The 25,083-nt window shown below is 49.2% G+C and overlaps 2 long non-coding RNA genes across 2 annotated transcripts in view; both read left to right on the top strand.

Annotated features, from left to right (window-relative positions):
• The window catches only part of LOC147649008 (uncharacterized), a 769,650-nt gene that overhangs the window by 207,648 nt on the left and 536,919 nt on the right, over nt 1-25,083 (top strand). The window lies entirely within an intron of this gene.
• Nucleotides 851-10,696, top strand: LOC147649020 (uncharacterized). Its single transcript, XR_015279696.1, has 3 exons — nt 851-959; nt 7,436-10,126; nt 10,196-10,696. It is a non-coding gene; the product is annotated as an uncharacterized LOC147649020 (long non-coding RNA).

Genomic DNA, 25,083 nt, shown 5'->3' with positions numbered 1-25,083 from the left:
CACCACTGATGCCGAACCTGCAACGCTTTCGCACTTGTCTGACAGACGGCGCCTGGGCAATGCCAGGAATTCCTCCAGCCCAACCCTGCGGAGATTTCGCTGCGTCTTATCGGCAGGCACCAGAGCAGACCAAAAAGCACCTTACCACTCTCAGAGGGACGTTGTGAGCAGAGGAGACGCTCACAGCCGGATGGGCTCCCCGAGAATCCCTCGGTGCCGGCTGGAGCGTGATCGGGTCATGAACTCGCTCAGCAGCACTCACAGGGTCCCATCTGGGTCACCAAAATGTCAGCGTTCAGGAACACACATAATCACAGATTGATTATATGCAGGTGCTTTATTGAAGTGTGTGGGAACTAGGGGTATCAGCAACCCAAATCTAGCTCCATTGTCTCTGTCCAAAGTGCACATATTTATACAATTTCAGCTGTAGCAGTAATCACTATAACAACTTTATCAATATTGCTTCATTAATATTGCATCATTAACTTTATCGATATTGCTTCATGAGAGTTAGCTCATCCTTGTAGGAACATGTACGAATCTTATCTCTGGGTGGGTATCTTGGAGACCCCAAGCACCAGTTCCTGTTACCGTAAACATTTCAGCTTGCTAGAGCATCCCTAATACCAAACATTCTTGTGGCCAAATTCTGCATGATTTTCAGAAACATTATTCAGAGACATTTAACCCCACAGTAACAGAAGGACCAAGGATCCAGTGTGACACTGCAGGGCCCAAAGCACCAAGGATCCACTGTGACACTGCAGGGCCCAAAGCACCAAGGATCCATTGTGACTCCAGGGAGTGTCATGGAACCATGGAGACCATTGTGACACTGCAGGGCCTCATGGAACCATTCTGACACCAAGCTGGCTGGGAGTGTGGATGTGCTGGAGGGCAGGAGGGCTCTGCACAGGGAGCTGGACAGGCTGGATGCAGGGCCCAAAGCCAACAAGGTGAGGTTGAACAAGACCAAGTGCCAACTCCTGCACTTTGGCCACAACAAGGCCTGCAGTGCTCCAGGCTGGGGACAGAGTGGCTGGACAGCGGCCAGGCAGAAAGGGAGCTGGGCCACTGATGGACAGCAGGCTGGACATGAGGCAGCAGTGTGCCCAGGTGGCCAAGAAGGCCAATGGCCCCTGGCCTGGATCAGGAATGGGGTGGCCAGCAGGAGCAGGGCAGGGATTCTTCCCCTGTGCTGGGCACTGCTGAGGCCACACCTCGAGTGCTGTGTCCAGTCCTGGGCCCCCAATTGAGGAAGGCCATGGAGGGGCTGGAGTGTGTCCAGAGAAGGGCAACAAGGCTGCTGAGGGGTCTGGAGCACAAGTCCTGTCAGGAGTGGCTGAGTGTGGTAGGTTTTAACTCCAGCTAATATCAGCAGAATACTTCCTTCTTTCTTGCTGTGAGATATGGATTAGGAGAAGGACAAAACAGGCTTACATCTGAATAGGAATAAAGAAACTTAATGATCAGGTCTATAAGAATAAGAAACAAGCATAAAAGCTTTAGAAACCCTTCCTCGCCCCAAACCCAACTGTTCCTTTCCCAAGGCAGAGACAAAACCTGGGATGTTCAAGCAGTGCCAGCTATACAATAGTCTTTTCATCAGTCTGTGCAGGGAGAGGAGTTTTCTCTTCTCATGATATGGAGTCCTCCACAAGAAACAATTTTCTCGTGGCTTTTCATTTCTACAAATGGCAATCACCCAGGCACAAACTCTGCCCTCTCCTCCCATTTTCACACCAGTCAGAGGGGCTGTCCCCCCGAGCATCTGGCCACATAAAGAATGCTGCTTCTCAATGCTGCATTGGTGCTGAGGAGTTTTGATTTTAGGGAATTTTGGGCACACTCCCAGTGCCAAGGAAAGCTGTGTCTCCTGCTGTTCACAGACAGAGAAGGGCTGCTGGGAGATGTGGTGGTCAGAGGCTGCCTGGGGTACAGTGACCATGGAATAATGGAGTTTTCAATATTCTGGGACAGAAGGTGGGGCAGCAACAAAATTTCTACACTGGAATTATGGAGGGCAGACTTTGGCCAATTCAGGATGCAGATTTGGGGAGAATTGAATCAGGTACTGATTTTTTTAAAGGAAACAGCCCTTAAAAACAAAGAACTCCAGGAAGGATGGACACATTTCCAGAATAAATGTCTCAAAGGATCAGGAGAAGCCTGTCCCTGTGTGTCAAACAGTGAGGTAGTGAGGAAAATGCCTGGCCTGGCTGGGCATGGAACTTTTTCCAGGAACTCAGGAAAAGATGAGGGTCCATCAGCTTTGGACAGAGGGACAGGCAACTCAGGAAATATTTAAAGATGTCGTTAGGTGCTGCAGAAAGAAAAGTAGAGCGGTGAAAGCTCAATTAGAGCTTAATCTTGCTGCTTCTGTGAAGGATAATAAATATGTTTTTATAAATACGTGAATGGCAAAAGGAGAGGTAAGGACAACCTCCATTCCTTACTGGGGGGATGAGGTTATCAAAGATGAGGAACAGGCTGAGATACTTAAGCCCTTCTTTGCCTCACTTTTCAACAATAAGACAGGTTGCCCTCAGGACAAGTGTTCTCCTGAGTTGGTAGATGGCACAGGGAGCAGAACAAACCCCCTGTAATCCAGGAGGAAGCAGCTGGGAACCTGCTGAGCCACTCAGATGCTCACAGGTGTCTGTGATACCGGATGGGATCCATGCTAGGGGCATGAGGGAGCTGGTGGATGAGCTCCCCATGCTGGTCTCCATCATTTACTATCAGTCCCGGCTGACCAGGGAAGCCCCAGAGGACTGGATTAGCCAGGGTGAATCCCATCCCCAAGAAGGGCTGGAAGGAGGATCTGGGCAACTCAGGCCTGTCAGCCTGAGCTCGGTGCCTGGTGAGATTTTGGAACAGATCACCTTGAGTGCCATCACACGGCACCTCCAGGATGGCTGAGGGGTCAGAGCCAGCCAGCGTGGATTTCAGTGTCTGCATTGATGGTCTGGATGGTCTGGATGGAGGTCTGCTTGGCCAGCTCATAGCCAGCACCTCCAGCTCAGCAGGCCTTGATGTCTGCATGGCGGACAGAGGTGTCTTGGACTGTTGCAGGATGCACAGAGTTCCTTTGCTTTTGGTCCAGTGGGTGAGGGAATGAGTGCTCTTCTTGTGGGGAGGTCTATTACCACTGCTCAGGGCATCACTAAGCACCTAGGAATCATTGATTCAGACATCATGGGGTGGATTTATGCCATGGTTACCATACTCACCCCCCCAACACTGCAGGGCCCAAAGCACCAAGGATCCACTGTGACTCCACGGAGTGTCATGGAACCGTGGAGACCATTGTGACACTGCAGGGCCTCATGGAACCATTCTGACACCAAGCTGGCTGGGAGTGTGGATGTGCTGGAGGGCAGGAGGGCTCTGCACAGGGAGCTGGACAGGCTGAATGCAGGGCCCAAAGCCAACAAGGTGAGGTTGAACAAGACCAAGTACCGGCTCCTGCACTTTGGCCACAACAAGGCCTGCAGTGCTCCAGGCTGGGGCCAGAGTGGCTGGACAGTGGCCAGGCAGAAAGGGAGCTGGGGCACTGATGGACAGCAGACTGGACATGAGGCAGCAGTGTGCCCAGGTGGCCAAGAAGGCCAATGGCCCCTGGTGAGGGGTCTGGAGCACAAGTCCTGTGAGGAGTGGCTGAGTGTGATTGGTTTTAGCTCTAGCTAAAATCACCAGAGTACTTCCTTCTGTCTTACTGTGAGATATGTATGAGGAGAAGGGCAAAACAGGCTTAAAACTGAATAGGAATAAATAAACTTGATGATCAGGTCTACAAGAATAAGAAACAAGCATAAAAGCTTTAGAAACCTTTCCTCCTCCCACACCCAACTTTTCCTTTCCCAAGTGACAGGGCAGAGACAAAACCTGGGATGTTAAAGCAGTGCCAGCTATACAATAGTCTTTTCATCAGCCTGTGCAGTGAGGAGTTTTTCTTGTCATGCCATGGAGAGTTCTCCACAAGAAACAGTTTTCTCGTGGCCTTTCATTTCTACAAATGGCAGTCACCTGGGCAAAACTCTGCCCTCTCCTCCCATTTTCACACCACTCAGAGGTGTGTTCATGGGCCATGAGCTAATGGGTATATTTAAAGGATGAGTTATTCAAAGACAGAAGTCCTCTTCATCTCTGAGAATAGAGGTTTTCTTCTTCTCTCCCTGAGGGAAAAGGGTCTTCATCAGCTCTCATCTCCCTCTCTCTCTGTTCAAGCTCTCATGGGATCACAGCTACTCCACCATCTGCTTGGCTTCATCAATGGATACCTTTGCCCAGATCTACAGCTTGAATACTTCAATTCCCCAATACTCTTTCATGAATTAAAGGAGTTATTTTTCAGAACATTATTATTCATCTCCATGATCCTACCAAAAGACTATTTCAGCTTATTAGAGCATCTCCTCATTCTCCTTCCATCTGAGGCTTGATTCCTTCTTTTACTGACATTGATGTTTCACGTTGTCTTTTTCCGTGTCACTTGGTTCTTTTCTTTTCCTGGAGAGAGGATTAAAGTCTGCAGGTCTCCTGTGTGCAGTGCAAGGGTTAAATGTGTCCCAAGCCATGGCAGGCAGTGGTGGTGTGGGATTTCAGGTGTGGCTGGTGCCAGCTCTCAGGAGCTGTCTGTGCGGGCCGGGGGGCAGGGGGGTGTTGGCGAGTGTCATCAGCCGTGGCCTGGCCCAGCCTGGGGGCCGGGGGCTCCCCTGGGAAGGGCTTTGGCCACCCCGCTGGAACGGGACCCGGAGGGCTTCCCGGGAAAGCCAGCAGCGCAGCAGAGCCTGGCCTGGCCTGGGGGGGATCCCGCAGTCTCCATCTCCCCCCGGGAGCAGCTGGGCTCCGGCCCAGCCCCCCCCAGGCCGCACAGGCCACGGGGGAGCGGGGCCAGCCACACCACAGCTCTGCTGCCTTTCAAGGCTGCAAAGAAAGAGACCAGTTCCTGGCCTTGGGTGTTAAAAAGGTGGCATTCACAAAGGTGAAGTTCCTTTTCAGTGGTGCAGAATGCTGTCAGTTGTCAGAACTGGCCAGCTCTTGGCTTGATCTCAAGCACAGAAGGAACTCCCCACAGCCTCTCTCAGAGGAATCACTGCTGTGGGTGTTTCCCACTTCTTTCCCTAAATGCTAAACTACCACACCATTTGACCATAACATAATTCTCATAACTCAGAGCTATCAAGGCCTTATTTAACACCAATTAAGTTGCTCCAGTGTCAACCAAAAATTCTACTTCTTTTTCTTTTTTCCCTCAGTTTCATTTTTATAACCAGAGGGTCTGCTGGGGTGGACTCCCCGGGTCCCCTTCAATCTTCTTGTGGATGTGTGACTGCAACCACCCCTCCTTTCCCTTGTTTCTTTTGGCCATCTCACTTCCACTTTGGACACTCATTTTTCCAGTGATCAAATTCTCCACAGTACACACATTGGTCTCTACCCAGTTGAGATGGGCCTCGTTTGGGTGGTCCTTGTCTGTGCTTTCCTTTCCCTTTTCCTTCCTCCTGTACCACTGCTACTAGCTTCTCCATTTCCATCTTATATCCCTCTTCTCAATTGCTGAGAACTCTCCATGCCTCTTCCAATAAGGCTTCTAAGTTTCACCCATCTGCCCCCCAAAGCTTTTGGAGTTTCCACCTCATGTCCCCCGTGGATTGTTCCAGAAATAGATGAACTAGCTGCTGTATTCCTACTTAAGAGCCCGGCTCCAGTGGTGTGTGTCTGTGCATCGCGTCCTTCCAAGGATCTGGGAATTCCCAGGGAGATTCCCAGGGACCTTGTTTGATTGCATATAAGGCTGCCCAGTTCATGGTTTTAGGTCCAGCCCTCTCCACTCCCTTCACTCTCCACTCCTGGCAGCTTTCTGACTTTCTCCTTTCACTCGACTGATTTGGATCCCATTGTGGGTCCTGGAGAGGAAAGTATTCTTTTCCATCCATTTGTAATGTTTTATAATGGTCCTTTGCCAGGTCCCCTGCTGGTTTTAGAACCATTTGTTTCTCAGTTTTGGTTAATGCATCTAATAACAATTGTGTGTCACTTCAATCTGGGTTATGTTGTTTGACTATATATTGTAAACATTTGGCAGTGTTTACTGGGTCACTTTGAAAATTCTTTGTGACCTTTTCTCACACCTCTGTGTCAGGAGGAGAAAAGGGTTCCTTAACTACCATTGTCCCTTCTGGTCCTATTGCTTCCCACAAGGGTGCCTGTAGTCCCTGCTTTCTGCTCCGGGATGCAATCGGGCTACCTGGGGGTGTTGGGGCTGATGCCCCCTTAAAGCTGTCGGGAGGAGGTGGAGGGGAAATGGAGCTTGCAGGTGTGGAGGGGGCAGAGGGGCAAATGGAGCTTCCAAGTGCACCTCTTCCTCCTGCTGCCTCCTAAAGGGAGGGCTGATTAAATGAGTACAGTTCTGTTCTTGCTGGGCTGCTGCTGGATAGGCCTTACTCAGCCTGATGCACCTCTGGCCGAGGCTGCAGCTCCAACAGCACCGTTTGAGCTTCCCTTTGTTGGCCTGATTTTCTTTCTCAAGGGCCAACACCAAAGGATCAGAGGGAGCTTTGATTCCTCAGTCCCTCTGCCATTCAGGATTATTCCAGAGGGAGAAAAACATATCATAACCCCAAAGCTCATCCCACTTCCCCTGGTGTCTAAGGAAAAGCATGAGCTGCTATAGATGTACAAAACGCTCGCAGTGAGAGAATTCTCCAGGGTCAAGCTGTTCAGGTATAAGCAATTTATTATTTGGGTAGAGGGAGGAAGAGACCCGTTTCTGCTGCCAGCCTCGGCGTAGACGTGGTCAGGGAGGGAGAGAGACTGGAGAGGGGAGAGCAAGAGCCAGGGGTAAGAGAGTGGGGAGGACAAGAGAGGAGAGCTTAAAGAGAGAGAGGGGGGAACAAAAGAGTGAAGTTCTTGTTACAATACATTATATCCATTTCCATAGTGAATGTTCTAATTCCCAGTAACCAACCACTGCAAGATACGCCCACTAAAGAATTTTCATATAGTCTTTATGAATTACTACATTACCATACAGTGTTACATTTCAAACTGTAAAAGCATTTCAAATTCCTCTCTTGCTGCTTGACTTCTGGATTCTCTGTCTGCAGAAGGACATTGTTTCATCAACTGGGATTATCCTTTAGCTGGCTAAGCTATTGTTCTGTGGTTATACACTAACTAGTACTCGGCATCTTATGACTCAAAGCGAACTTTCATTTCTATTTCCATTCTAGGCTTCATATTTTCAGAATCTTTTGATAAACAATCATATTCATAAGGTTTCCCTGTTTCATCCTCCCCAACAAACTGCAGCAGGGTGTTGTACTGTGCTGTGCTACTGGGGGCCACCTTGTACCGTCATCCAGGCGATCCAACAGCCACAAGTGAGAGCAATATTTTATTGAACTCTTTTTGTTCTCAATTTCAGGAGACGGGTTCAGGAATCAAGAGACAACTCAGTATGAGGTAGCTACTTGTTTCACTTTATTGCAGTTTCAGCTACAGTTTTATAGTGTTCAGTAAGGTAACACGCCACACTTGTTCTATTATGATGGGATAATTGCCATTATTCACGCATCAGTTTCCACATTAGTATTGGTCCAGCTCATGACACCCGAGCTCCATAAGGTACTTCTAGCAGAACTCATAAGATACATTAATCAGGCTATATAAGATACATTTAGTGGGCTTCACAAGATCCATTTTGCAGATTTCACATCCTGAATTCACATTGTATTCAATGCCACATTAGCACTTAGTTTTCCTTTTATCTTTAGCACAATGTTGTGCCAAGGACTCACGCTAACTCAAAGTCAGGGTTGTGCAGGCCTTCCAGGGAGCAATGGCCACGAGAAGCAAGGCATTCTTCGACACTCAGTGTCCCCAGTGCTTGTGATTTCTTTCCAATGTGCTAAGACACATCCCAGTGGGCTGGCTCTCGGTACCTCTTTGCTCTGTTCTGTCCCTTTTATCTTCTCCTTCTTGTCTTATCCCATTTCCACCTAAATATTTCCTCACAATTTCTCACAGTCTTTTCCCCCCTCTTCTTTGTTCACAACCCAAGTCTGAGGCACAAAATGGGTCCTTCCACACACAAGCTTTAAGATCTCAGGCTCACGACCAACCTCTCCTCGCTCATACTGCGGGCACCCCCTCGGCTGTTGGGCAGAAGAGCAGTGCCAGCGTGGTGCACAAACCTTACACTGGAATAATACCCACGCAAAATGTTGTCCCTGTTGTGAGTGAAACACCCCAATAGCACAAATACACACTATTCCTGGCATCCCTTCTGTCCCTTCTGGCATTTTCAGATCTTTAGGAGAGGGCTGTTCCCAATCCAAAGCTGTGATCTTTCCGGCAGAAGTTTGATAAACTCCCTCTAATAACACCCGCTCGTTCCCTCTGTCTGTCCAGTGGTGCCCTGGGTTTACAAACTCCCAAGGGTCCAGACCAAACCCCTGAGGCAGAGGTAGTCCTTTAATTTGCCTTGCCAGGCTTGTAGCGTTCTTTCAGCCCTTCCATCACTTGTTATGACTAATAAGATTGAACACCCAGCGTATCCAACACAGAAAGCGAAGGAAAGTTACCAGTGTGCTGGGATTATAACTTTTGACACAAGAGAGCAGTATTGCTACAGAAATACACACAAATCACTAAAAGCTCTGCAAAAATACACAAATGACTGCTGAAAATCCTACAGTGAAAGAGAGAAAAACCCAAAACTATACTCTTAACATCATGCACTACACTTCCAATTGTTTTAACCAGGTCTCAGCCACTGTCTCAGTCACTCACAACCAAAAGTCTGGACATAACACACTTCACCAAACAGCAGCATTAACACAGGGGTTGGTTCCAGCCACCCCCAGAATTGCCAGTGGCCAATCCCTTTGGTCAATGAACCCCCCTTTGCCGGCCCCAGCCGGTCCCCTCCTGCCGGCCACGCAATCAGCCCAAGCGGTCCCTGCACCGCTCACTGACCCATGGTCACTTGCAAGCCCACCTTACCCCAGCAGGGACGAGGCTACGCGCAGGGACGTCTCCCTGCGGCTCAGCAGCAGCAGCCCTTTAGTCCAGACCCCCCGAGGCTGGATTATAATACAAACCCTTTGATCCACGGGCAGCAGGTTCCTCGTCTATCCCTGCGCTGAGCGCACCAGTTGAGGAGTACCCCGAGAAGATCCCGGGGCGCGCCTTGGGGAGTCCATCCCCCGTGTGCTCCCACAGGGGGATAGAGAGGACTCCTGCCTGGCTCCCCAAAACTGACACATGGAAAGGCTCTAAAACTGCAGGAGTTTGAAAGTGGGTTTGATTATTTATTATTGACAGGTGCCGGGCACACGGGGGATTGATCCTCCAAAGACGTGTGCAAATGTCACAAGGTGTACATTCTCTATTTATCCCCCAAGGTATTACATATGCATAGGATTGCACAATGTGCTTCATGAATATTCATTTCTTGTCTCCTCCCATTCCCATTCCATATGGTAATGAGATCCAGGCCCCTCTGGGCATGCACAGTTCACTCTGGTGGTCACTGTGGGGTCTTCAGGGATGAAGGCTCTGAACTGTCCAAACCCCTGGGTCAGCTCTGTCCAGCTCAGGAGCCTGAGGGCCTCTTTCATCTCAGTGTTTTATCTTTCCTTGGGCACTATGTTAAAACAGATGTTATAGCCACTATACAGTGGAGTAAATAATTCTGATTAAGACCCTGTTGTCAAGTCATAACCCTAATCAATCTTATCTATATGTATATAAATACTTCTGCTTTGCTGTTCATTTTGAGAGACAAAGTTGTACAAAAGTTCAATTCCACCTGTATAATCCTTTACACAAAAATCCTTTGCAAATCCTGGGGCTGGGACTTGATCCAGCCACTCCCAGGCTCCTCTCACAGAAGGAGTTGAGAAATCCTGGGGGTCCTGGCTTGGGGGATCTTGGGCTGTAATTGGGGTGTTGGGGGTCCTTTCTGCACCTGATGACCCAACAGGAGCTTCTCTAATAACCTTTGCCTGAAGCTCCCACTGTGCCCATGACAGGAGCCCCTGGCAGTGTCGGTGACATCCCGGCTCTTTGGCAGCCTGGGCACTGCTGGGATGTCACCCTGGAGCCCCTGGCAGTGTCGGTGACATCCCGGCTCTTTGGCAGCCTGGGCACTGCTGGGATGTCACCCTGGAGCCCCTGGCAGTGTCGGTGACCTCACTGTTCTTTAGCAGCACAGGGATGTCACCACTGGACTCCTGTCACTGCCTGTGACAAATTGGCTCCTTGGCAGCGTGGAGACACCTCTGTTGTCACCCTGGAGCCCTGGGACTGTCACCTCACGACCCTCAGGAAGATGAAGGAGCCCTGGGATGTCACCAAGGAGCCCCTGGGACTGCACGTGAGCTCACAGCTCTTCAGCAGCCTGGAAAGCCTGGGATCTGTTCATTCCTGCTCTGCTGAGGATGGATCCTCAGCAACTTGGAGGGAGGTTCCCTGATGAGTTTTACTTCTCCAGAGGCTTGTTCAGTCTTCAGCTCTTCAGCCCAGGAATTCAGTCCCAAAAACTAATTAAGATTTCAAATTGCTCTAACAAGACAATTCCCTGGGAATAATTTAATGTTAAGTCTTCAGTTCTTCTATGGTTAATTATACAGATTTCAGAAGTGTATTCAAACAGAATATACTGTATTATTAATACGGCTGAGGTTTTTTTTATCCTATTTAGTTTTCTGTTTATAGATTGATATCAGCAATCTCCAGTTGATATTGATCCTGAGCACCTCCTAAATCACTTTGAACGGATCTGAAAATCAAGTCCCTTGATGGCTGACAATCCATCAGACTTTGTCCCTAAAGCCCCCCATCTCAGGGCTGGGCTCTCATCCAAGGCCTGGCCCCCAGAGCAGCTGAGGAATGGAGCCACATCCAGGGGTGTCCCCAGGGCTCAGGGCTGGGGCCAGCTCAGTTCAATCTCTTTATTGCTGCTGTGGCCCAGGGCACCCAGGGCCCCCTCAGGCAGCTGCCAGGGGAGCCCAAGCTGGCTGGGAGTGTGGCTGTGCTGGAGGGCAGGAAGCTCTGCAGAGGGATCTGGGCAGGCTGGAGCCATGGGCCCAGCACAATTGGATGAGGTTCAGCAAGGCCAAGGGCCGCGTCCTGCCCTGGCCTCACAACCAGCCCAAATCCCTGGCCGTGCCCTGGCCCTGATCCCCACAGCCTGGCCTGTTCCCTTCATCCCTGCATTGCCAGGGACTCTGTGGGACACGGCAGCTCTGCTGTGCCTATGGAGGGAGCTCCAAGTGCCACTACTGCACTGGGAACCACAACTCAGCGCCTTTGTGTCCTTTGGGGCTCAGCAACTGGGGAGACTCAGAGGCACAGCAAGTTTCTCTTCATGGCCCACAGAAAAAATGGAAACATGATCCAATTTGAAAAACATCAAAACTCTTCCCTCAGCAATGTGAGACAACCCAGCAGCATCTGACGTGCCCACTATCCACCAGGGATATCCATACAGGAATATTTTTAGATAAAGCCAAGGAGAATTGGAAGAGCCATAAACACAATTAAGATGTTTCATGATGAGTTATTTGAAGTTCTGAAAGACTGGGCAGCTCTCTGAAGCCCCAAGTGTGAAGCCACTCAGTTGAGAGCCACTGGAATGCCCAGAGTGCAGCTAGAGGAGGAAGTCTGGGAGCAATGGGAAGGACACAGATGCAGCTGCTCTCGTTAAGAGATGTCCTTAGACACGGCCATTTAAACAGGAGAGGTGGAAACTCCTAAATGAAGAAGTACATGAAATAAGAGACAACAGAATATTGGTGACACAAATTGAGGGGAAAATCAGTATTCCTTTTCCTGACACTGTACAATTCCAGGATATTCCTGGTCTCTCCTGGTGGGAAAACTATGACATTATTTAAAAGTACTCAACTGACCCAGCTAATGAGATGTGCTCATGCACCTCACAAGCTGCAGGTGCCCTACAGCCCTGGAGGGCTCCTGTCCCATCTGCTCTGCTCCAGTCTCAAACAGGGACCAGCACTGTCCCAGGATCATCCGAGAGCTGAATGGGAAAGGATCTCAGCAAGTCTGCAGCCCAAGGTGTCAGCAAGAGGCCCAGAGCAGGTGGTTCAAGGCTTGATTTGGTGTGGATTGGCAAACGGCAAAGAACAGGGAGGGGGCAGCATGTCAGCACGTGGCTGAGGCCATGGGAACAAAGGTTTCCTGCTGTCGTGGCTGCTGTCCCCTCTTTCCCCTTGCCCCCATTGTCTTTTGTCTCTGGCCAGCCCCCGGTGAAGAGCCTGGCTCTGTGTTCTCCATCAGCTCCTGGGTGGCAGTGCCAGGCTGGGATGAGGAGCCCCTGAGCCTTCCCTGCTGCGGGCTGGACAAGCCCAGCTCCCTCAGCCTCTCCTCACAGCCCAAGGGCTGCAGCCCCAGCTTGGAGGCCCTGGCGTGAGCCTGCTGCAGCTGCCAGACATCTTTCCTGCCCTGGGGAACCCAAGCCAGGCCCCAGGGACCGGGATCATGCATGTCCTTGATGTCCTGCTCACACAGCCCCGGCCCCTTGTCCCCGTGCCAGGCTCTGGGCTGGATCCTGTGCAACATCCTTAGGCTGTGGCTCCAGGAGCACCGGGGGGACAGCGGGGGACAGGGGACCCCACTGGGCATGGACAGTGTTGGACTTCTCTGGGGGGGTCAGTGTGAGGGGGGGCTGGGGCAGAGTGACCAACGCAGTGACCTCACACAGCCCCCTGTGATGTCACAGCCTGCTCTGTGACGTCACACAACTGCTCTGTGATGTCACAAACCACTCTGTGATGTCACACAGCCACATTGTAATGTCACATGTTACATGTAATGTAATAGTTCTGTGAGGTCACAGCCAGCTCTATGATGTCACATCCAAATCTGTGATGTCACAGACATTTCTGTGATGTCAGATCTCCATCCTGTGATGTCACAGCCTGGCCTGTGACATCACACAACTGGTCTCTGATGTCACAAACCACTCTTTGATGTCACAAACCCACATTGTTATGTCACAGAGAATTCTGTGATGGCCTGCTCTGTGATGTCACACCTCCCCACTGTGATGTCACAGCCAGATTTGTGATGTCACATCCACCTCTGTGATGTCAAAGACAACTCTGTGATGTCACAGCCTGCTCTGTGATGTCACATAACTGATGTCTGATGTCACAAATCACTCTGCGATGTACAGAGCCACATTGTAATGTCACATCCTGCTCTATGATGTCACAGCCTGCTCTGTGACGTCACACAACTGGTCTATGATATCACAAACCACTCTGTGATGTCCTACAGCCACATTGTAATGTCACAGCCACCTCTGTGATGTCACAACCTGCTCTGTGATGTCATAGCCAACACTGTGATGTCACAGAAATGGACTATGGTGTCACAGCACATTCTGTGATGTCACAGCCAGACCTGTGATATCACAGCCTGCTCTATGATGTCAGATCTCTATCCTGTGATGTCACACATCCATATGGTGATGTCACAGCCAAATCGGTGATGTCACAACATGCTCTGTGACGTCACACAAACCGTCTATGACGTCATAGTGTGTTCAGTGATGTCCAGCCAGCCCTGTGATGTCACAGCCTGCTCTGTGACATCACACAACTTGTCGATGATGTCACAGCGTATTCTGGGATGTCATAGCTAGCTCTGTGATGTCACAGCCATCTCTATGATGTCACAGGCTGCTCTAAGATGTCAGACCTCCACCCTGTGATATCACAGCCTGCTCTGTGACATCACATCCAAATCTGTGACGTCACAGCCAGCTCTGTGACATCACAGCCTGCTCTGTGATGTCACACAACTGGTCTCTGATGTCACAAACCACTCTGTGATGTCACAGAGCCACATTGTAATGTCACAGTCTGCTCTGTGACGTCACAACCGGCTCTGTGATGTCACAGCCATCTCTGTGAAGTCACTGCCTGCTCTGTGACGTTATACAATTGGTCTCTGATGTCACAAACCACTCTGTGATGTCACACAGCCACATTGTAATGTCATAGTGAATTCTGTCATGTCACAATTTACTCCATGATGTCACAGCACATGCTGTGATGTCACAGCCATTTCTGTGATGTCATAGCCTGCTCTGTGACATTACAGCCTGCTCTGTGATGTCATAGCCTCTTCTGTGATGTCACACTCTTTTATGTCACACAACAGGTCTGTGATGTCACAAACCACTCTATGATGTCACACAGCCACATTGTAATGTCACACCCTACTCTGTGATGTCACTGCCTGCTCTATGATGTCAGACCTCCACCCTGTGATGTCACAGCCAGATCTGTGATGTCACAGAGACAGCCCATGATGTCACAGCTGCTCAATGACCTCACAGAACCGACTCTGTGATGTCACAGCCCACTCTGTCACCTCATGTCACCAGATGATCAATTGTCTACCCCAGGTGAGCACACACTGCTCCTTCTCCAAGCTGTAGTGGTTTAGATTTGCCAATTTCTTTTTCCTGGCCAATGCACCAAATAAATGTTGTGGTTGTAAAGCAGTAACTAAAAAATCACTAGAAAACTTACTTAGTTCCTGCTGTGAGATATGGATTAGAACAAGAGCAAAACAGGCTTAAAACTTAAAAGGAATAAAGAAAGTTTATTAACAAAACTACAAGAATAAGAAAACCAGAATAAACCTCCAGAAAACTCCTTTATCCCCCACTACCCACCATTCTCTTGTTCACATAACAACATAGAGACAAAAAACTTTGGAACTTTGGTGTTTAAAAGTCCCAATTCCTGTTAGAGTCTTCTCATCAGTCTTTGTAGAGAAACAGAAATCTTCTTCTGCTAATTTATGGGGTTTCTCACGAGTAAACTATTTCCGTTCTAGTTTTCTATTTCTTTGATGCCAGCTGCCTGTAAATCCTGCCATCAGTTCACTCCTCCCATTTCACATCACTCTGAGGTGTGTATGGGTCAATGAGTCTAGGGATGTCATTTTTAAAGATGAGTTATTCAAAGGCAAAAGTTCTCTTCATCTGTCTCGGTGAGCCTCCCTGGAAACAGTTTTCTCATTGCCCCTCAAGGCCTCAAATCTTCACTTCACTCTGTTCCAGCACCTCACTGGAACAGAGTTTTTGCTCAAAATCCACGCTTTGAACTACTTTATTCCTCCCTATATACTCTGTCATGAATTAAAGGAGTTTTTTCAGAACACTATTGTCTATCTCCATAGCTCATCTTATAGCTATCTTAAAGGTAAAGTCACCCCATGACACAAACCCACTGGCCCATGGACACCACACAATGCCCATGGTGGAAGGAAGGGAACTGGAAGTTCTCCAGCCTCAGTGTCCTGCCAGCTCAGCCAGGCCCACTGGAACATTGGGCTCCAGCCCCAGCAGGGACCAGCAGAGAGACCCCAGCACAGAAGAATGCATGTGCAAAGGGGAGGGGAAATATGTTCATCATTTTGGGCTCATGATTACCATATGTCTGTTTAGTCTGGGACAATCAATGAATGGGGGTGTGCAAAATACAGAACAGAAACAGAAACTTCCCTGTGCTCAGCATGCCCGGCTTTGGGAGGAGCTGTCCCCCCGAGCATCCGGCCACATCAAGAATGCTGCTTCTCAATGCTGCATTGGTGCTGAGCAGTTTTGATTTTAGGGAATTTTGGGCACACTCCCAGTGCCAAGGAAAGCTGTGTCTCCTGCTGTTCACAGACAGAGAAGGGCTGCTGGGAGATGTGGTGGTCAGAGGCTGCCTGGGGTACAGTGACCATGGAATAATCGAGTTTTCAATATTCTGGGACAGAAGGAGCAACAAAACTTCTACACTGGAATTATGGAGGGCAGACTTTGGCCAATTCAGGATGCAGATTTGGGGAGAACTGAATCAGGCACTGATTTTTGTAAGGGAAACAGCCCTTAAAAACAAAGGGGTCCAGGAAGGATGGACACACCTCAAGAAAGTAAACTTAAGGGGGAAGGAGCAGCCTGTCCCTGTGTGCCAAAAGACGAATGAGTGAGGAAAATGCCTGGCCTGGCTGGGCATGGAGCTTTTTCCAGGAACTCAGTGAAAACCATGGACACATCACCCTTGGACAGAAGGGCAGGAAATATTCAGGGATGTCTTTAGGTCATGCAGAAAGGAAATGAGAGAGGTGAAAGCTCAATTAGGACTTAACCTGTCTGCTTCTGTGAAGGAAAATAAAAATAATGTTATCAATACATTAATGGCAAAGGAGGTTAAGTAAGAACAGCCCCCATTCCTTATCGGGGGGGATAAGGTTCCCAAAGATGAGGAAAAGGACTATTGGGATCAGAGCACACAGGGCCAACTGAGTGATGTTAGGAAAGGTATTTTATTGCATAGTCCATCAGTCTCAGGGAAGGCTGAGACACTTAAGGTGTTACGTTCAACACCATCACCTCAGAAGCCACCAAAATTCTAGTTACAAAGTAATTTATAAACATTTTAGCCAATCAAGAGGTCACACAAAAGCTCAGCAGCATTTTCATAAACCAATCATTAATTGCTTCATCTCACACGATGTTGCTGCAATGTGTCTTTTCTTATCCAGCCATAGAACACTACAGAAACTTACATTGCTGTATCTGTGATTCCTTACTGACTTGAGAACAGGTTATATGTGAAGCTTCAAAATCTCTATTATCTTACTGAACATATTTATTAACTTATAGAAAGCATATTTCTACTTGCTGAAAGCATGTTTCAAACATATTTTGACTTAAATTACATGCTTCTATTTTTACATCATGTTTGTACAGCTTCATTGTTGTAAAGCCCCAAGCCTTCCCCGTGGTCTCAGGTCAAACTCTGTGTCCATCTCTGTCTCTGGGCCGGTATGCTCAAGGCCCTGAGAGCTCTCTGTGCCTGCATTTCCCACACAGCCCAGCTTGGGCTCCCCTGGCAGCTGCCTGAGGGGGCCCTGGGTGCCCTGGGCCAGAGCAGCAATAAAGAGATTGAACTGAGCTGGCCCCAGCCCTGAGCCCTGGGGACACCCCTGGATGTGGCTCCATTCCCCAGCACTCCTCGGGCCTGCCCATCCAGACAGATTTTGAGCCGGGGAACAGATGCTGCAGAGGCTGTTGGATCAAGTTGCTGGGAGCAATCCCAGCAGTTTGGGATTAGTGCAGCTGTGGCTCTGCACAAGAGAGCTCTTCAGCCACTTTCTCTCTTTTCCTCCCTCTGGCCATGGAGGCAGCTCGTGACTTCAGCGTGTGCCTCGTGTGTGCAAAGAGCAAATCTGGGCAGAATTGGGGCACAGAGATTTTGGGGCATCTTGGCACCTGTGCTGGGCACAGAAGGTGTTTTCCATTGCACTGAGACTGTCTGCTGTGCAAAGTGGATTGAATATGCAGCAGAGGAATGACTTTTGTTTGGATGGAGCTGTGCCTTCCCTTGCTTTGTTTGCTGACAAGGAATGAACATCCCTCTGTGTCTGGGGCAGCTCCTTCTGCAAGGAAAGCAGGTGGGAGTTGGAGCCAAGGAGCTGAAAGCTGCAGGCACAGCCTGGAGGGGAGGGAGCTCAGATTTGCACAAGGCTGCTCTGAGTGCCAGGGCTTGGATGAGGGAATTGGTGGCATGGGGGTAGGGACAAAGTCTGATGGATTGTCAGCCATGAAGGGTCTTGATTTTCAGATCTATTCAGAGTGCAGGAGGAGGTGCTGGGGATCAATATCAACTGGGGATTGCTGATATCAGTGCATAAACAGGAAAAGAATAAATGGGAAAAAAGATCTTCTCTCTCTGTATTTTTTTAATGAAATACGTTATTACAAATAGAGTGGATGCTTAGCCAAGTCCTGCCTATGCTCAGGTTTCTGGCAGTAGCTCTGTTTCAGGCCACCTTCACCCCAAATTGCTCTTGCTCCCAAGTTCTTTAGAATGGCCCATTAGATCTATTAGAAAATGAATTATTTACTGAATGGACTCAAGATGAACAGACAAGAGAATTAAACAGACTGCTTCCTCCACAGGATAACCCAAAGAAGTGCTAGTGGATACAAACACAGTGCACAATCAAGTTACCTATATTACAGCTCGTGAAGAGCTGGCACAGATTAGGAGTCAATGGAACTCAGCACCCAATTGATGGTGGAGCACACCTGGAGCCCTTTCTTTCCCTCAGCTTCCAGAAAGGAAGCACCAAGATGCATCCAGGCTTGGCACAGAAGCCCTGCCCGTTTCCAGGGGCGATGCAGAAGAGTTGTGCTTTGTGCAAGTTTTGTGTAGCTTTTCTAGTTTGTAAAGTGAAGTGTGTGTCAATCCAGAATCCAAGGCTCATCTCCCTTCAGGCTGCTCTCAAGGCAAGATGTTTCTGGGCAGCTGGGAACTGCAGCTCCCTGGCAGCAGAGAGAAGTCAGGACAGGACAGATGTGCGGCCTGGGTTATCTCCCCAGTTGCTGTGAGGGGGAGATGCCCTGAGTTATGGCCCCAGCTGCTGGACAGAGCAGAGGAGCCCTTCTGTGGCCCAGGGGAAGTCCTGCTCCAGGAACCTGCTGGAACCAAGGGGCCCTTGTGACATTGGGATGCCTGATGGAGCCAAGGGACCATGGTGACACCAGTGAACCTCCTGGAACCAAGGGGCCCTTGTGACATTGGGATGCCTGATGGAGCCAAGGGACCATGGTGACACCAATGAACCTCCTGGAACCAAGGGGCCCTTGTGACACTTTGGAACTACAGAGACCATTGCTGAGGACGGAACCTCATGGAACCAAAAGCCCATTGTGACAGATCAGGGCCTGGTGGAACCAAAAAGAGCATTGTGACACCGTGGGGCTCCATGGAGCCAAACATCCACTGGGGCAGTGCAGAACCTCCTGGAACCCAGGGGCCTCTGTGACACTGCAGGGCCTCAGTCAAGGAGTGCAAAGGTCTCAAACATTCCTTGCAGGGTTCTGCCTTGGGGAAGGGGAACCTCCTTGGTGGCTCCTTGGGCTGGCACACACTTGAGGAGTGCGTCTGTTTTCAACAATCAAACTTAGGAGTTTCAGATTGTTTCAAAATAAAAAGGGAAAAACCTCTCTTGCCTGAGTGAAGGCAGCTCTCCAAGCAAAGCAGGTCCCAGGTGAGGGAGGACACAGAGGATGGGGTTGGGGAATGTGGAGCAAGGTTGTCCACACTTGTTCACACCTTTTCCTGGGGTGACTTTATGATACTGGTATCCCCAGTTGTCTGGTTTATGTTATATATTAAGTTCTGCAATTTTAAGACTGGCTCTGAGAGCAAAGGGGAGGAAGAAGAAGTGCGCAGTTTTTATTGAAAGAAAACATCACTCCCCCACATCCCATTCCTGGACTGTGGTGTCTGTAGAACAGACACACTGCAGGACAGAGCTTCTCTCTGGTTTTTAGTTAGTTTCAGCTAGCTGAGGCAGAGGAGTTCCCTGGACTTTTTTTTCCTTTTTTTCCTGGATCTGTGCAAGCCTGCTCTGGACTGGAAAACACCCAGACAAACCCCGGGAGCTCACGTCTGTGGCCCACCGGGGCCTGGGCCTCGGCACTTTCCAGCGCTGGAGGGACTGATAAGAACCTGAGCGAGCCGAGCTACACCACATGAAAAGGACTTTTCTTCCTGGATTTGCCATCCCATCAAACAGCAAGAGGTTTTATTATTTAATATTATTCAATTTCTGTTAAATAAACAGCTTTTTCCACTTCTCTCCAAGGAATTTTTTTTTTTCCCGAACCAGATGCAGGGGGAGGGGTCATTTGAATTTTTTCTTCCCTGGAGAAACCCCCATTTAGAGTTTTTCTCGCAAATTTGCCCTAAACGAAGACAAATACAGTTCTTGGCACCCAGCAAGTGGAAAGAGAAAGTGGAAAAACCTGTAGTGAATACTGATTGTATTTTGGTTGTACTGACTCTGTATTGGGATAAAGCAGTCAGTAGCCGTGTTGTTTGGATGCATAGTATCTCTGGGGTTGAGGCCTTCATGTGGATCTGCTCCCTAGAATTTTTTGAGGTTTTAATACCTGTCTTTTCCCTCTTTTACAGTAGAGGGGCACGGATTAGAATGATTATTGTGCTGGGATTGGTGATAATTATTTATAGGAAGTTGATAAAACTACTGAAGTTTCTGCCAGGTGTGTTTGGCTTCTGGTTTCTTTGACCGACCCTGCCTCCCAATCCCAGTAGCACATTTTGGGAGTTTATTGGTAATTGCACCCAGTTTGTTAGAGGAAGAGCAGGGGATGAGGCTTTTCAGGCTTTTCTTTCCTTCTTCTCCTTTGAATCTGTTATGTCCCTCTTTGAGAATACCCAGTTTCCCCTGAGTGTTAAGGATACCACTTTCCTGCTCACTTTCCTGGTAGTTCAGCTGTTAAGCTGCCTCTATATGGTCTGCAACTTCTCTAGAGTGAGGGCTGAGATATCCAGAGGAGCCAACGAGACCCCTGCCCCAGAAGTAGACTCAGGTGTAGGAAATCCTGAGTGGTGTAGAGAATGAGAGAGAATGGGCCGGACTCTGAAGAAATTTTCTGATCCCCCAGCCTGGGAATTTTCACGTGAACAAATTCAGAACCCAGATGAAGTAGAGAAATATCTGGAAGAGAATTGCTATGATGATTCTAAGGAGAAAAATCTCATTGCAATAAGCTGGGCCCTAGCATATGCTTATCGCACGGTGCTAGACACTGTAGGGCAGGGAGATACCTAGATACTGTAGGGCAGGGATCAGCAGCTACCCCAGTGACTCAGGCTAAACCAGACAGTGAGCCCAAGCCATCAGCCAAACCAGACAGTGAGCCTAAGCCATCAGCCAAACCAGACAGTGAGCCCAAGCCAGCAGCCAAACCAGACAGTGTGTCTAAGCCAGTGTCTGCTGCTCCTACCACGAGAGGCATGAAATTCAAAACCAAAACCCATCAACCAGTAGATGATGATAATGGTGATGCGGGGGAAGGACCCTCAAGACCAGCAACTGACCAAAAATCAGAAGGCACTGGTGAGCCTTTCTCCCTGAAGGAACTTCGTGGCCTGAGAAAGGATTACACTGGATGACCTGATGAGTCTATAATTAGTTGGTTAGTCCGTCTGTGGGATGCTGCAGGTGAGGCTACAGCTCTGGATGGCACTGAAGCGAGGCATCTGGGGTCCCTGTCACACGATCCGGTTATCGACCAAGGAATGATGAGGGGGACTGACCCTTAGAGTCTCTGGAACGGGTCCTGAGAAGTGTGGCACAAAGATATCTGTGTGCAGATGATCTCTATATACAGCAAACTCGTTGGAAGACCATAGAACAAGGGATTCAGCGCTTGAGAGAAATGGCAATAGTAGAGATTGTCTTCGTGGGTGACTTAGGTACTAGAAATCCAGACTTGGTGCCATGTACATCTGTGATGTGGAGTAAAATTGCTTGACTTGGGCCACAAGAATACGCTTCTGCCTTAGCAACAATGAAGCAGGATGACAGGAAGGAGACCGTGCTGGATATGGCGAAGAAGCTCTGAGCATATGCAGATACCGTGCATGGCCCCATACAGGCAACAATTGCAGCTGTGGGAACACGTATGCAAAACTTCCAAGACAAAATGGAGGAGAAATTCAAGAAACTCAGGGAGGACCTTCTTCCAGTCTCAGCAGTACAGATCAGGAGCCCTAGTACTCAATGCAGAAGTTCTCCAGATAGGGAGAAAAAGCTACAAGCTGAGCTGTGGTTCTTCCTGCGTGACTGTGGAGAAAACATGAAAAGATGGGATGGAAAATCTACTGCTGCTCTGGCAAAACAGATGTTTGAATTGGAAGACGGCAAGACTCAGAGGGGATACTCCACCAAAAAGAAAGCAGCTCCAGTAGCCTGTAGTCAAACTGCCAAGTATGATGATGATGATGACATGTCTGATTCCCTTGAAGGAGCCTCCAAGACACATATCCAAGGAAAGAAGGATAACCAGGCTTAGAGGGGCCCTGCCTCTAGCCCGGCAGAGGTTAGGGAAAACCGTGTCTTTTGGAGTGTGTGGATTCGTTGGCCTGGCACATCAGAACCATGAAAATATGAGGCCTTGGTTGACACTGTGTGCAGAACCCATCTGCAGTAGGACACCTGAAGGTGGAAGAAGAGCAAGTACCAATTGCCACCTCGACCGTGCACCGCCGGCAGTGTGGGACATATTGAGATGCTGTGATCCCCATCCACAAGATGATCCGAGAGCTGGAGAGCCAAGGGGTGGTCAGCAAAACCCACTCACCCTTCAACAGCCCCATCTGGCCTGTGCACAAGTCTGACAGAGAATGGAGACTGACTGTGGACTATCGTGCATTGAATGAAGTGACTCCACCTCTGAGCGCTGCCGTGCCGGACATGCTGGAGCTCCAGTACGAGCTGGAGTCCAAGGCAGTGAAGTGCTACGCCACTATTGACATTGCCAATGCATTTTTCTCCATTCCCCTGGCAGCAGAATGCGGGCCTCAGTTTGCCTTCACGTGGAGGGGAGTGCAGTACACCTGGAACCGACTGCCCCAGGGGTGGAAGCACAGCCCCACCATCTGCCATGGACTGATCCAGGCTGCCCTGGAAAAGGGTGAGGCTCCAGAACATCTGCAGTACATTGATGACATCATTGTGTGGAGGGACACAGCAGCAGAAGTGTTTGAGAAAGGAGAGAAAATCATCCAGATCCTCTGGAAGCTGGTTTTGCCATCAAGAAGAACAAAGTTAAGGGACCAGCTTGTGAGATTCAGTTCCTGGGAGTAAAGTGGCAAGATGGATGGTGTCAGATTCCTACTGATGTCATCAACAAGATCACTGCAATGTTTCCACCAACTAATAAGAAGGAAACACAAGCTTTCTTAGGTGCCATAAGGTTTTGGAGAATGCATATCCCTGAATACAGTCAGACTGTGAGCCCTCTTTACCTGGTCACCCAGAAGAGGAATAATTTCCACTGGGTCCCTGAGCAGCAACAAGCCTTTGCTCAGAACAAGCAGGAGAGTGCTCATGCAGTAGCCCTTGGCCCAGTCAGGACAGGACCAGATGTGAAGAACGTGCTCTACTCTGCAGCTGGGAGCCATGGTCTGTCCTGGAGCCTTTGGCAGGTGTCTGGTGAGACTCGAGACTGACCATTAGGATTTTGGAGTCGAAGCTACAGAGGATCTGAAGCCAATAAGACCCCAACAGAAAAAGAAATTTTAGCAGCCTATGAAGGAGTCCAAGCTGCCTCAGAGGTGATTGGCATTGAAGCACAACTCCTCCTGGCACCCCAACTGCCAGTGCTAGGATGGATGTTCAAGGGAAAGGTTCCTTCCACCCATCATGCAACCAGTGCCGCACGGAGCAAGTGGATTGCTCTTATCACACAGCGCGCCCGTATTGGTAAACTGAATCGCCCTGGGATTTTGGAGATAATTACAAACTAGCCTGAAGGTGAAAATTTTGGTCTCACAGATGAAGAAGAAGAGGAAGTGACAAGGGCTGAAGAAGCTCCGTACAACCAACTGCCAGCAGAAGAAACACACTATGCTCTGTTCACTGATGGTTCCTGTCGCATCGTAGGGATGAACCAGAAGTGGAAAGCAGCCGTATGGAGCCCCACACGACAGGTCGCAGAGGCCACTGAAGGAGAAAGTGGATCAAGTCAACTTGCTGAACTCAAAGCTGTTCAACTGACTTTGGGTATTGCTGAAAGAGAGAGGTAGCCAAAGCTACACCTCTCCACGGATTCATGGATGGTGGCCAATGCTCTGTGGGGATGGTTGGAGAGGTGGAAAGAGGCTAATTGGCAGCATAGAGGAAAACCAATTTGGGCTGCTAAAGAGTGGAAAGATATTGCTACCAGGATAGGGAGACTACCAGTGAAAGTCCACCACGTAGATGCCCATGTCCCCAAGAGTAGAGCTAATGAGGAACACCAAAATAATAAGCAGGTAGATCAGGCTGCAAAGATACAAGTGTCAAAAATAGATTTGGATTGGGAACAAAAGGGAGAGTTGTTCCTAGCCCGATGGGCTCATGATACCTCAGGTCATCAGGGTAGAGATGCCACCTATAAGTGGGCATGAGACCGAGGGGTGGATTTAACCATGGACAGCATTTCTCAGGTTATCCATGACTGTGAGACGTGTGCCACGATCAAGCAGGCCAAGCGGTTGAAGCCCCGCTGGTACAGTGGGCGTTGGTCCAGATACAAGTATGGGGAGGCCTGGCAGATTGACTACATCACACTGCCCCAAACCCGCCAAGGCAAGCGCTACGTGCTCACAATGGTAGAAGCCACCACGGGATGGTTGGACACCTACCCTGTGCCTCATGCCACTGCCCGGAACATCATCCTGGGACTTGGAAAGCAGGTCCTTTGGAGGCATGGCACACCTGGGAGGATTGAGTCAGACAATGGGACTCATTTCAAGAACAGCCTTATAAACACCTGGGCTAGAGAACATGGCATTGAGAGGGTGTACCATATCCCCTACCATGCACCTGCTGCTGGGAAAGTGGAGAGGTACAACAGACTGTTAAAAACCATCTTAAAGGCACTGGGTGGAGGATCTTTGAAAAACTGGGAGCAACATCTAGCAAAGGCCACCTGGTTAGTCAACACCAGAGGTTCCACCAACCGAGCAGGTCCTGCCCACTCTGAGTCTTTGCACGTAGTAGACGGAGACAAAGTCCCAGTAGTACATGTCAGAAGTCTGCTGGGGAAGACAGGTCAATTCTACCTCGAGCACAGACAAACCCATTTGTGGGGTTGTCTTTGCTCAAGGACCAGGTTGTACATGGTGGATAATGCAGAGAGATGGAACAACATGATGTGTACCTCAGGGAGACCTGATCATTGGGTAAAAGGTTACTGCCATTATCTGTACATTAAACCACGCAGACATGAAATAGAAGGAAATGTGTAAGTGTTGAAGGTATGAGCAAGTGAGAGATGGTATTTTGAGTGAGTAAAATGACAGAGTGGGGAATCCTGCAGCTCTCCAGTGTGGGGGTCTGGATTCAGTAGCTTGGTGTGAGACGTGACAAGAGTATGATAGATATATTGCTTGCATTTTTTAGGTGGAGCAGAGAAGTTTTTATGTATGTATATGTGTGCAGAGTTAGAATGTTAGT

Source organism: Cyanistes caeruleus, chromosome 28 (genome assembly GCF_971803275.1).
Source record: "Cyanistes caeruleus chromosome 28, bCyaCae1.hap1.1, whole genome shotgun sequence".
Taxonomy (NCBI): domain Eukaryota; kingdom Metazoa; phylum Chordata; class Aves; order Passeriformes; family Paridae; genus Cyanistes; species Cyanistes caeruleus.
The sequence above is the reverse complement of the archived record's forward strand: the minus strand, read 5'-3'. Positions and strand labels throughout refer to the sequence as shown.